The sequence below is a fragment of the Urocitellus parryii genome, chromosome 6, assembly GCF_045843805.1.
Source record: "Urocitellus parryii isolate mUroPar1 chromosome 6, mUroPar1.hap1, whole genome shotgun sequence".
In the NCBI taxonomy this organism is placed as follows: domain Eukaryota; kingdom Metazoa; phylum Chordata; class Mammalia; order Rodentia; family Sciuridae; genus Urocitellus; species Urocitellus parryii.
The window spans coordinates 137,723,718-137,736,723 of NC_135536.1; positions in this window are offsets into that span (position 1 = coordinate 137,723,718).

A 13,006-nucleotide genomic window follows, 5' to 3' on the forward strand; every position below is an offset into this window, starting at 1 on the left:
ACCTAGGGCCTGCCAGCATGGTAGACGGATCACACTAATTGGAGGAGGATCACAGCCACAACCTGCCCTGCAAGGGTGATTTTTCAACTATACAAGAGCAATATAAATAAATAGAGGGGGAAAATATCAAAGACACAACAATTTCACCAAGCAGAAAGAAACGCCAGCAGTATGAAACGACAAGGAAAGAAAGGACCACAGGCAATGTGGGTCAACTCAACTTTAGAAGAGGTAATAGCTGCAACAGATGGAATGTCAGATAGAGAGCTCAGGACATACATGCTTCAGATGATCTGGAGTCTCAAGGAAGACATGAGACAGCAAAATCAGACAATGAAAGATCACATTGACAAACAAATCCAGGAAGTAAAAGATCAATTTCACAGGGAGATAGAGGTAATAAAAAACAAACAAATAGAAATACTAGAAATGCAGGAAACAATAAACCAACTTAAAAACTCAATTGAGAATACTACCAGCAGAGTGGATCACTTAGAAGATAGAACATCAGACAATGAAGACAGAGTATTTCAACTTGAAAAGAACATAGATAGCTCAGCAAGCCTACTAAGAAACCATGAGCAGAACATTCAAGAGCTATGGGATAATATCAAAAGACCAAACTTAAGAGTCATTGGGATACAGGAAGGCACAGAGCTCCAAACCAAAGGATTAAGCAATCTATTCAGTGAAATAATACGAGAAAACTTCCCAGACTTGAAGAATGAGACAGAATCCCAAATCCTAGAAGCCTACAGGACGCCGAATGTGCAAAATCATAAGAGATCCACACCTAGACACATTATAATGAAGATGTCCAACATACAGAATAAGGAGAGAATTTTAAAAGCTACAAGGGAAAGGAAGCAGATTACATTTAGGGGTAAACCAATCAGAATAACAGCTGATCTCTCAACACAGACTCTAAAAGCTAGAAGATCCTGGAATAACATATTTCAAACGCTTAAAGAAAATGGATTCCAACCAAGAATCTTGTATCCGGCGAAATTAAGCTTCAGGTTAGAAGATGAAATTAAAACCTTCCACGATAAACAAAAGTTAAAAGAATTCGCAGCTAGAAAACCATCTCTTCAAAAAATCCTTGGCAAAACATTACAGGAAGAGGAAATGGAAAATAACATTGAAAACCAACTATGGGAGGTAGGACAGTAAAGGGGGGAAAGTAGTCAAAGAGGATAACAAATCAGGTTTAGTAACATCAAGAAACAAACATGGATAGAAGAACAAACCATATCTCAATAATAACCCTAAATGTTAATGGCTTAAACTCACCAATTAAGAGACACAGGCTAGTAGAATGGATCACAAAACAAGACCCAACAATATGCTGTCTACAGGAGACGCATTTGATAGGAAAAGATATACATAGACTGAAGGTGAAAGGTTGGGAAAAATCATACCACTCATATGGACCGCGGAAACAAGCAGGAGTGTCCATACTCATATCTAATAAAATAGATTTCAAGCCAAAGCTAATCAAAAGGGACAAAGAAGGACACTTCATACTGCTCAAGGGAACCATACACCAACAAGACATAACAATCATAAATATATATGCCCCAAATAATGGTGCAGCCGTGTTCATCAAGCAAACTCTTCTCAAGTTCAAGAGTCTAATAGACCACAATACAATAATCATGGGAGACTTCAACACACCTCTCTCACCACTGGACAGATCTTCCAAACAAAAGTTAAATAAGGAAACTATAGAACTCAATAACACAATTAACAACCTAGACTTAATTGACATATATAGACTATACCACCCAACATCAAGTAGCTACACTTTTTTCTCAGCAGCACATGGAACCTTCTCAAAAATAGACCATATACTATATCACAGGGCAACTCTTAGACAATACAAAGAGGTAGAGATAATACCATGCATCTTGTCTGATCATAATGGAATGAAACTGAAAATCAATGATAAAAGAAGAAAGGAAAAATCAAACATCACCTGGAGAATGAACAATAGGTTGCTGAATGATCAATGGGTTTTAGAAGACATCAAGGAGGAAATTAAAAACTTCCTAGAGTTAAATGAAAACACAGACACAACATATCGGAATCTATGGGACACATTGAAAGCAGTTCTAAGAGGAAAATTCATTGCTTGGAGTTCATTCCTCAAAAAAAGAAAAAACCAACAAATAAATGATCTCATACTTCATCTCAAAAGCCTAGAAAAAGAAGAGCAAAACAACAGCAAAAGAAGTAGAAGGCAAGAAATAATTAAAATCAGAGCTGAAATTAATGAAATTGAAACAAAAGAAACAATTGAAAAAATTGACAAAACTAAAAGCTGGTTCTTTGAAAAAATAAATAAAATTGACAGACCCTTAGCCATGCTAACGAAGAGAAGAAGAGAGAGAACCCAAATTACTAGCATACGGGATGAAAAAGGCAATATCACAACAGACACTTCAGAAATACAGAAGATAATCAGAAATTACTTTGAATCCTTATACTCCAATAAAATAGAAGATAGTGAAGGCATAGATAAATTCCTTGAGTCTTATGATCTGCCCAGATTGAGCCAGGAGGATATAGACAACCTAAACAGACCAATAACAATAGAGGAAATAGAAGAAACCATCAAAAGACTACCAACTAAGAAAAGCCCAGGACCGGATGGGTATACAGCAGAGTTTTACAAAACCTTTAAAGAGGAACTAACACCAATACTTTTCAAGCTATTTCAGGAAATAGAAAAAGAGGGAGAACTTCCAAATTCGTTCTACGAGGCCAACATCACCCTGATTCCGAAACCAGACAAAGACACTTCAAAGAAAGAAAACTACAGACCAATATCTCTAATGAACCTTGATGCAAAAATCCTCAATAAAATTCTGGCGAATCGGATTCAAATACATATCAAAAAAATTATACACCATGATCAAGTAGGATTCATCCCTGGGATGCAAGGTTGGTTCAATATACGGAAATCAATAAATGTTATCCACCACATCAATAGCCTTAAAAATAAGAACCATATGATCATCTCGATAGATGCAGAAAAAGCTTTCGACAAAGTACAGCATCCCTTTATGTTCAAAACTCTGAAATATTAGGGATAACTGGATCATACCTCAACATTGTAAAAGCAATCTATGATAAGCCACAGGCCAGCATCATTCTGAATGGAGAAAAATTGAAGGCATTCCCTCTAAGATCTGGTACAAGACAGGGATGCCCTCTCTCACCACTTCTGTTCAACATAGTCCTCGAAACACTGGCCAGAGCAATTAGGCAGATGAAAGAAATTAAAGGCATAAAAATAGGAAAAGAAGAACTTAAATTATCACTATTTGCAGATGATATGATTCTATACCTAGCAGACCCAAAAGGGTCCACAAAGAAGCTATTAGAGCTAATAAATGAATTCAGCAAAGTGGCAGGATATAAGATCAATACGCATAAATCAAAGGCATTCCTGTATATCAGCGACAAATCCTCTGAAACGGAAATGAGGACAACTACTCCATTCACAATATCCCCCCAAAAAATAAAATACTTGGGAATCAACCTAACAAAGAGGTGAAAGATTTATACAATGAAAATTACAGAACCCTAAAGAAAGACATAGAAGAAGACCTTAGAAGATGGAAAAATATACCCTGCTCATGGATAGGCAGAACTAACATCATCAAAATGGCGATATTACCAAAAGTCCTATATAAGTTCAATGCAATGCCAATCAAAATCCCAAAAGCATATCTTGTAGAAATCGATAAAAGAATCATGAAATTCATATGGAATAATAAAAGACCCAGAATAGCAAAAACAATACTAAGCAGGAAGTGTGAATCAGGCGGTATAGCGATACCAGACTTCAAACTATACTACAGAGCAATAGTAACAAAAACAGCATGGTACTGGTACCAAAACAGGCGGGTGGACCAATGGTACAGAATAGAGGACACAGTAACCAATCCACAAAACTACAACTATCTTATTTTTGATAAAGGGGCTAAAAGCATGCAATGGAGGAAGGATAGCATCTTCAACAAATGGTGCTGGGAAAACTGGAAATCCATTTGCACCAAAATGAATCTGAATCCCTATCTCTCGACGTGCACAAAAGTTAACTCAAAATGGATCAAGGAGCTTGATATTAAATCAGAGACATGGCATCTGATAGAAGAAAAAGTTGGTTATGATCTACACGCTGTGGGATCGGGCTCCAAATTCCTCAATAGGACACCCATAGCGCTAGAGTTAACAAATAGAATCAACAAATGGGACTTACTCAAACTAAAAAGTTTTTTCTCAGCAAAAGAAACAATAAGAGAGATAAACAGGGAGCCTACATCCTGGGAACAAATCTTTACTCCACACACTTCAGATAGAGCCCTAATAACCAGAATATACAAAGAACTCAAAAAATTAGACAATAAGATAACAAATAACCCAATCAATAAATGGGCCAAGGACCTGAACAGACACTTCTCAGAGGAGGACATACAATCAATCAACAAGTACATGAAAAAATGCTCACCATCGCTAGCAGTCAGAGAAATGCAAATCAAAACTACCCTAAGATACCATCTCACTCCAGTAAGACTGGCAGCCATTAGGAAGTCAAACAACAATAAGTGCTGGAGAGGATGCGGGGAAAAGGGCACTCTTGTTCATTGCTGGTGGGACTGCAAATTGGTGCAGCCAATTTGGAAAGCAGTATGGAGATTTCTTGGAAAGCTGGGAATGGAACCACCATTTGACCCAGCTATTCCCCTTCTCGGTCTATTCCCTAAAGCCCTAACAAGAGCATGCTACAGGGACACTGCTACATCGATGTTCATAGCAGCTCAATTCACGATAGCAAGACTGTGGAACCAGCCTAGATGCCCTTCAATAGATGAATGGATAAAAAAAATGTGGCATTTATATACTATGGAGTATTACTCTGCATTAAAAAATGACAAAATCATAGAATTTGGAGGGAAATGGATGGCATTAGAGCAGATTATGCTAAGTGAAGCTAGTCAATCTTTAAAAAACAAATACCAAATGACTCCTTTGATATAAGGGGAGTAAACAAGGACAGGGTAGGGACGAAGAGCTTGAGAAGAAGATTTACATTAAACAGGGATGAGAGGTGGGAGGGAAAGGGAGTGAGAAGGGAAACTGCATGGAAATGGAAGGCGATCCTCAGGGTTATACAAAATGTCATATAAGAGGAAAGGAGGGGCAAGACAAGATAATACAAATGGAAGTAATGATTTACAGTAGAAGGGGTAGAGAGAGAAAAGGGGAGGGGAGGGGAGGGGAGGGGAGGGAGGATAGTAGAGAATAGGACAGACATCAGAATACATCAGACACTAGAAAGGCAATATGTCAATCAATGGAAGGGAAACTGATGTGATACAGCAATTTGTATACGGGGTAAAAGCGGGAGTTCATAATCCACGTGAATCAACCGTGTAATATGTATTAAGAACTATGTAATGTTATGAACGACCAATAAAAAAAAAAGAAGATGGAAAGATCTACCTTGCTGTTGGATAGGCAGAATTAATATTATCAAAATGACCATGCTCCCCAAAGCACTATACAGATTTAATGCAATACTGATCAAAATTCCAATGGCATTCCTCATAGAAATAGTAAAGGCAATCATGAAATTCATCTGGAAAAATAAGAGACCCAGAATAGCTAAAGCAATCCTTAGCAGAAAGAGTGAAGCAGGTGGCATCACTATACTAGACCCTAAACTATACTACAGAGCAATAGTAACAAATGCAGCATGGTATTAGCACCAAAACAGACTGGTAGATCAATGGTACAGAAGAGAGGACACAGAGACTAACTCACAAAATTACAATTATCTTATGTTAGACAAAGTGCAAAATCATGCACTGGAGTAAAGATAGCACCTTCAACAAATGGTGCTGGGGAAACTGGAAACTCATATGCAACAAAATGAAATTAAACTCCTATCTCTCACCATCCACAAAGCTTAACTCAAAATGGATCAAGGACCTAGGAATTAAACCAGAGACTTTATGTCTAATAGAAGAAAAAGTAGGCCCTACTCTTCATCATGTGGGATTAAAGCATTAATCACTAGGATATATAAAGAACTCAAAAAACTCAACACCAATATAACAAATAACCCAATCAATAAATGTGCTAAGGAACTGAACAGACTCTTCACAGAAGAAGAAATACAATCGATCAACAAATATATGAAAAAATGTTCAATATCTGTAGCAATTAGAGAAATGCAAATCAAAACTACACTAAGATTTCATCTCTCTCCTGTCAGAATATCAATCATCAGGAATACAGGCAACAATAAATGTTGGTGAGGATGCGGAAAAAAAGGTACACTTATACACGGCTGATGGGACTGCAAATTGGTGCAACCACAATGGAAAGCAGTATGGAGATTCTTCAGAAAACTGGGAATGGAATCACCATTTGACCCAGCTATCCCACTCCTTGATCTATACCTAAAGGACTTAAAATCAGCATACTACAGTAATGTAGCCATGTCAATGTTTAATAGCAGCTCAATTCACAATAACTAAACTATGGAACTAACCTAGGTATCCCTCAATAGAATAAGATGAATGGATAAAGAAAATGTGGTATATATCCTCAATGGAATATTACTCAACTTTAAAGAAGATTGAAATTATGGTATTCGAAGGTAAATGGATAGAATTGGAGAACCTCATGCTAAGCAAAATAAGCCAATCCCACAAAACCAAAGGCAGAGTGTTTTCTCTAATATGTGGTTGTTAATTCACGATAAGGCAGGGGGCACTAGAGAAGAATACTGTTACTTTAGATTAGGTAGAGGGAAGTGATGAGAGGGAAGGGGATATAGGGATAGGAAAGACAGTAGAATGAAACAGACATTATTACTTTGTGTATATATGTGAGTACATGACCAATATAATTCTGCAACATGTACACTCAGGAAAATGAGAAATTATATCCTATCTATGTATATCAAAGTGCATGATTGCATTTTACAGTCATGTATAACTAACTCAAACAAATAAAAAATTAATAAAAAAGAAAAATAACCATAACCCCACCAACTCAGAGACAATATTATTTCAGTCTACTCTTCTTTCTTTGCATTTATAGGGCAATAATAGAGACAGATATGGCTTAACATGTAGTGATAAAACTTAAAGAGTATTACTAAACCAAATACCTATTTAAACACTAATTTTTCCTTCATTCATGTCAGGAAATACAGTACTGTAGGAACCCTAGAAAACACCCATGTGCCCATTGTGATCTCAACCTCTTCCTTTCCCCTTGGGTAATCATCATCATCATCATCATAATTATATTTAATTTTTCTGTATAGTATTAAGTACCTTTTCACACACAAATGCACACACACACACATATCCGGTTACCTAGTATCTTAGTATTATATATTTCTTACAATTGTGAACTAATACTGCTACATTATTATTAACTAAAGTCCACAGTTGATTCAGATTTCCTACAGTTTTTATCTCAAATCTCTTTTTTTTGCTGCAGAATTCCATTCAGAACATCACATTGTATTTAAACATCATGTCTCCATTCCTCTTGGCTGTGACACTTTTTATAAGCTTACCTTATACGTGATGACTTTGACAGGGTTGAGGAGTACTGGTGAGGTATTTTGCAGGATATTCTTCTATTGGAATTTATTTGGTGTTTAGTGCCACTTTCTTCTAATCATCTAAAAGGTAAACACCATGAATGTGACTTGTGGATTTTGGTGTTGACCTTGATCACCAAGCTAAGGTGGCATCTGTCAGGTTTTTCCATTGTACACTTATTCTTTTCTTTGGGGACATAATGTATTCTTTGGAAGAAAGACACTGTATATGCAGCCCACACTCAGCAGGTGAGGGGTTGGGCTGGGGGTATAGCTCAGTGGTAGAGCACTTGCTTAGCATGAGTGAAATCCTGGGTTGGATCCCCAGCACTGCAAGAGAAAACAAGAAAACAATGATGAGTAGGCTGCGCCTCCTTTAGGAAAGATAATGTACATAAATTATTTACAGTTCTTCTCTATGTGAGATTTCTCCATTTATTAATTTTGTTATGGATTTATATCCATATTGACTCATGGGTATTTATTTTATATTTTGGGTTATAATCCAATATTAATTTTATTGCTCAAAAATTTTCACCTCTGGCTACTGAGAGCTCTTTTAATTGACTCTTGTGCCCTTTGACATAATCTTTCTAGTGTGTGAATATGTATGTGTGTGTGTGAACATACTCTTGAACACTTTCCTTTTTTATTATTTTACTTGTTTTTATTTTCCTTTTTAATTTTTTATTTATATATGACATCGGAATGAATTATAATTCTTATTACACATATAGAGCACAATTTTTCAAATCTCTGGTTGTATGCATAGTATATTCACACCAATTCGTGTCTTCATATCTGTACTTTGGATAATAATGGTCATCACATTCCACCATCATTAATAACCCCGTGCCCCCTCCTTTTCCCTCCAACCCCTATGCTCTATCAAGAGTTCGCCTATTCCTCTCAAGCTCCCTCTCCTATCCCAACATGAATCAGCCTCCTTATATCAAAGAAAACATTTGGCGTTTTATTTTTGGGGATTGGCTAACTTCACTTAGCATTATCTTTTCTAACTCCATCCATTTACTTAAATGCCATGATTTTATTCTCTTTTATTGCTGAGTAATATTCCATTATGTATATATACCACATTTTCTTTATCCATTCATCTATTGAAGGGCATCTAGGTTGGTTCCACAGTTTAGCTATTGTGAATTGTGCTGCTATAAACATCGATGTGGCTGTGTCCCTGTAGTATGTTGTTTTTAAGTCCTTTAGGTATAGACCGAGGAGAGGGATAGCTGGGTCAAAAGGTGGTTCCATTACCAGTTTTCCAAGAAATCTCCATATTGCTTTCCATATTGGCCGCACCAATTTGCAGTCCCACCAGCAGTGTATGAGTGTGCCTTTTCCCCCACATCCTTGCCAACACTTATTGTTGTTTGTATGCATAATAGCTGCCATTCTGATTGGAGTGAGGTGAAATCTTAGAGTGGTTTTGATTTGCATTTCTCTAATTGCTAGTGGATGATTTTTTTCATTTATTTGTTGATTTATTGTCATCTTCTGAGAAGTGTCTGTTCAGGTCTGTGGCCCATTTACTGATTAGGTGTTTTAGGCCCTCTTAACTGACAGAACAAAGAAATGTATGTTTGTGTTCTGACTGGTAGGCATGTACATATAAATTATTATGCAACCATATGTATCAATATTAAGCTTCATGTGAGTTCTTAGTAAGTTTTCAACTTCAATTCATTACTATATGGATAGTTGTAGCCTTCTGTCTTGATTATCTTGAAATTCTTACTCCAACAAGAAGAAACCATCTGCAAGCCATTTACTTAACTGCTCAGCTCCTGTTTATACATATAACAGTAGCAGAACTGTCAAGCTGGACAATATATTTTCATTATATTATTTTTTCTTGACTTGGTCAGTAGTTACCATAGAAGTGACAACATGCATATCTAACTTGTTAAAAAATCAAAATTTAATAAAATTCTATAGCCCCCTTCTTGATAAATCTCTGAATATTTCAATTTGGTTATCTTTTCCCCATCATATTGTTAAATGGTAATTTGGCTTTGTCTATGTATGTGCTTGTGTGTTTGCATAAGTGTGTATACATGTGCATATGTTGTTAGACATTATTTAGTTTACTTTTACTATCTTTTTATTATATATATTAAAATCTGGAAGTTATGTTTGATTTTTTTCAGAATGACCATGTCATTTTTTTAGATTTCATTAACATTGGATATCTTCTGCCTTTTATCTCTGTAGACATGGTAATCAAGGTTGTTTTATAGTTCGTAATTCAGCTGTCTATTATTTCTTACTGTTTGTTTTCTTTCATGTTTTCTTGCTTCCTTGTACCTCTGGTTACCTTTGATAACGTGAATGTGATTGACTTGAAAAATTATTTGTTTAGATTTCCTGAGGGCAAGGATGAATGTATTTTCCTCCAGAATGCCTTAGAAAATTGAGGTTTCCTATCCTGTTTTAGGCTTTGCATGTGTGTGAATGGAAGGATCATTGATGGCTTTTGTCTCTGTCTGTAGGGGTCATGCTTACTGAGGGAAAGGATTCCTGTGATAATTCCAATCTGGGGCAGGCTTTGGGCCTGAAATTTTGCCCTCTTGCTTTTCAGAGACTCAGAACAGATTCTAATCAGGTGGCATTGGCAGATAGCTTCAGAGAAAATGCCCCAGTCATTACAGTTTTGATTATGCATTACATAATATTCTTCATCCCAATACTATTCTCTTACAATTATAACATAATTGAGTCCCATTCTGATAAAAATTTCTTTTCTTCATGTATTTTCAATCACATTCATAATGTGTACACATTGTTTTCAATATAATTCTCTACAACTAGTAAATTCTGATTACTCTTTTAGATATTTTATGATGAAGAAATGAAAATATTAAAATTTAAAAATTTCAATTTAGGAATGTACAACCAATTTATTGAACTCAGTTGAACTTATTAAATATATCCAATGAACAACAAAAACAACAGAATGTCCATTACAGGTCATCAGTTAGTGGAGAAGTGAAATTGTGAGAAAGCATGTTAAAATCTGCTTATGTCAGTAGCTGGGTTTTTATTTCTGGACCATCTATTAGCATATAATTCCTGCACAAATAAGAAATATAAAAGTCCCCTGGCCAGTCCTCTTTCACTTCTAGGAGTGTAAATTTGTACAACTATTCTGCAGATCAACTCAAAAACATTTATTACAATTAAGTGTGCAGATGCTTTGCAACCTAGCATTTTTCACTTCTAAATGGTGTTTCCAGAGAAACTCTCACATAGGCAGATAAAGATATGTACATGGAAATGTTTGTAGAGCAAAAATCTGGAGGCAGCCCAACTGTTCATCCCTAGAAGAATAGATAAGTAAAATGTGACATGTGCATATGACAGAATGCCATATAGCAGCCAGGAGGAGTGAAACCGATCTATGAATAGTGACATCTCAAATCTATAATACTAGATGGAAAAAATCAAGAAACCGAATGAGATCTATAGATTATTATCTACTGCTACAGAAAAAAACCCCAAACTTATTGGCTTACAATAATTGTTTATTATCTCAACATTTTGTTCTGGGCTAAGCAGAGCAATTTTCTTGGTTTCTTCTGGGCTCACACATGCCCTTGAAGTTGACTGACAGTGTGTCAACTCTTATAGGTTGTCTAAAATGACTTTACCCACTCATCTAGCCATTGGCATTGGCTCCTTATGGCCTCATGCCTGTAGCAACTGGCAGGAGGCTCTCTCAGGTTTTCTCACATTGTGGTGAAAAAGTTGCTGGTAGCAAGAGAGGGAAAGCCCCAGTACACAAGATGCTATTAAGTCTTTCTTGGATCATGTTTGCTAATGTCCTACTGTCTAGAGCAACTGTGTGCCGATCTTGGAGTCTGTGACAGAGAGGAAAACAGGAGGCCAAGGTCCTAGGATGTGTGTGGTTCATTGGGTTCTATGATTACAACAATCTACAATAGCTGAATCGTGCCCCCATCCACCCAAATTCGTATGTTGCAACCCTAACCCCCAGTATCTCAGAACATAATTATATTTGGAAATAGGGGCTTTAAAAATTAAGCTAAAATGAGGACTTTAGGGTGGATTAAATATTAAGCTTTAATCCAGTGCAAAATAAGATACACAGAGAGATACCTGTGGATACACAGAGGGATACACAGAGAGACACCCGGGTTGTGCACACACAGAGGAAAGACCAGGAGGATACAGGAAGAAGCCAGGGGAGAGGCCCCAGGGGAAATCAATCCTGCCAACACAGTGATCTTGAACTTCAAGCTTCCAGAATGGGAGAAAATAAAAGTAGGTTGTTAAAGTATCACTATGTGACATTGTGTTATGAGAGTGCTAGAGAACTAATACAACACTACTTACATGAGTTTAAAAAGTTCACTCAGAAGCCATAATGTGTCTTTTCCATGATATAAAGGTGATTGAATAAACATGTAGTTTAGAAACGTGCCTACTAAACCCTGGAGAGAAAGTGCTTATGAGGGGGAAGAGAATAGTATTGTAGTGAGAAATAAAGTGGACAACAATTTTAAAAGAGTGCCACAGATAAATAGATGATCATAGCTTACTATGTACTGAGGAAGGTGATCAACTTGAATCTATATGTCTAAGCTTTAAAGGTAGGCTATGGTAAAATAAAAATTATCTTTCCTGATTGAGGAAGGGTTGACTTTCCTACCAGTAATAAGACCAATTTTTAAAACCTATTATTATTAAATACTAGCAGTGATAGATTCTCATGTTATTTAATTATTCACATAAAGATACCATTGATCTAATTTATAGGAGAGGAAATTGAGGCAAAAAAAATGAAATAAACTTCCCAAAGGTGCTCAGTGAGGAAGGGGCTGGGCAAGGGATCGAACTCCAACCTGTCTGCTTCCCAATCCTCACTTGGCAACTCCAGTCAATCATTCTTTGCTCGGCTGCTTTGTCTCTGCAGTTGCTTAGGTCTGCTCCCTTGGTTCTTGGCTGCTGATTGGTCCTGTTTCTCCATCATGATTTTTGTGTCTCTGCCTTGCTTTCTGCTGTTTCAGATTCTGATGCACAGTCTGGATCTTTTAGGTGGTGGTCTGGCACCTCCAACTTGCTCCTACATCGCATGGTAGGCTCCCAGGTTGCATCCACAAGGCCTGAGAAAGTCAAGGAGGCTGAGAGAAAAAGAGCAGAGTCAATAATAGGCAGAGAGAGGTGTAGGATCCAGTGTATAGGATCATTTCTTCAGTTGTGGGCACTTGGAAATATGGGTGACCATATTTCAAGTATAAAGGCTAGTGAAAACTGATTGTTAAAGTGTAGAAAACTTTTGCAAGCCATTGTTTTAGCAGTTTGAAATCAGCCACGATGAGGGTATTTACACCA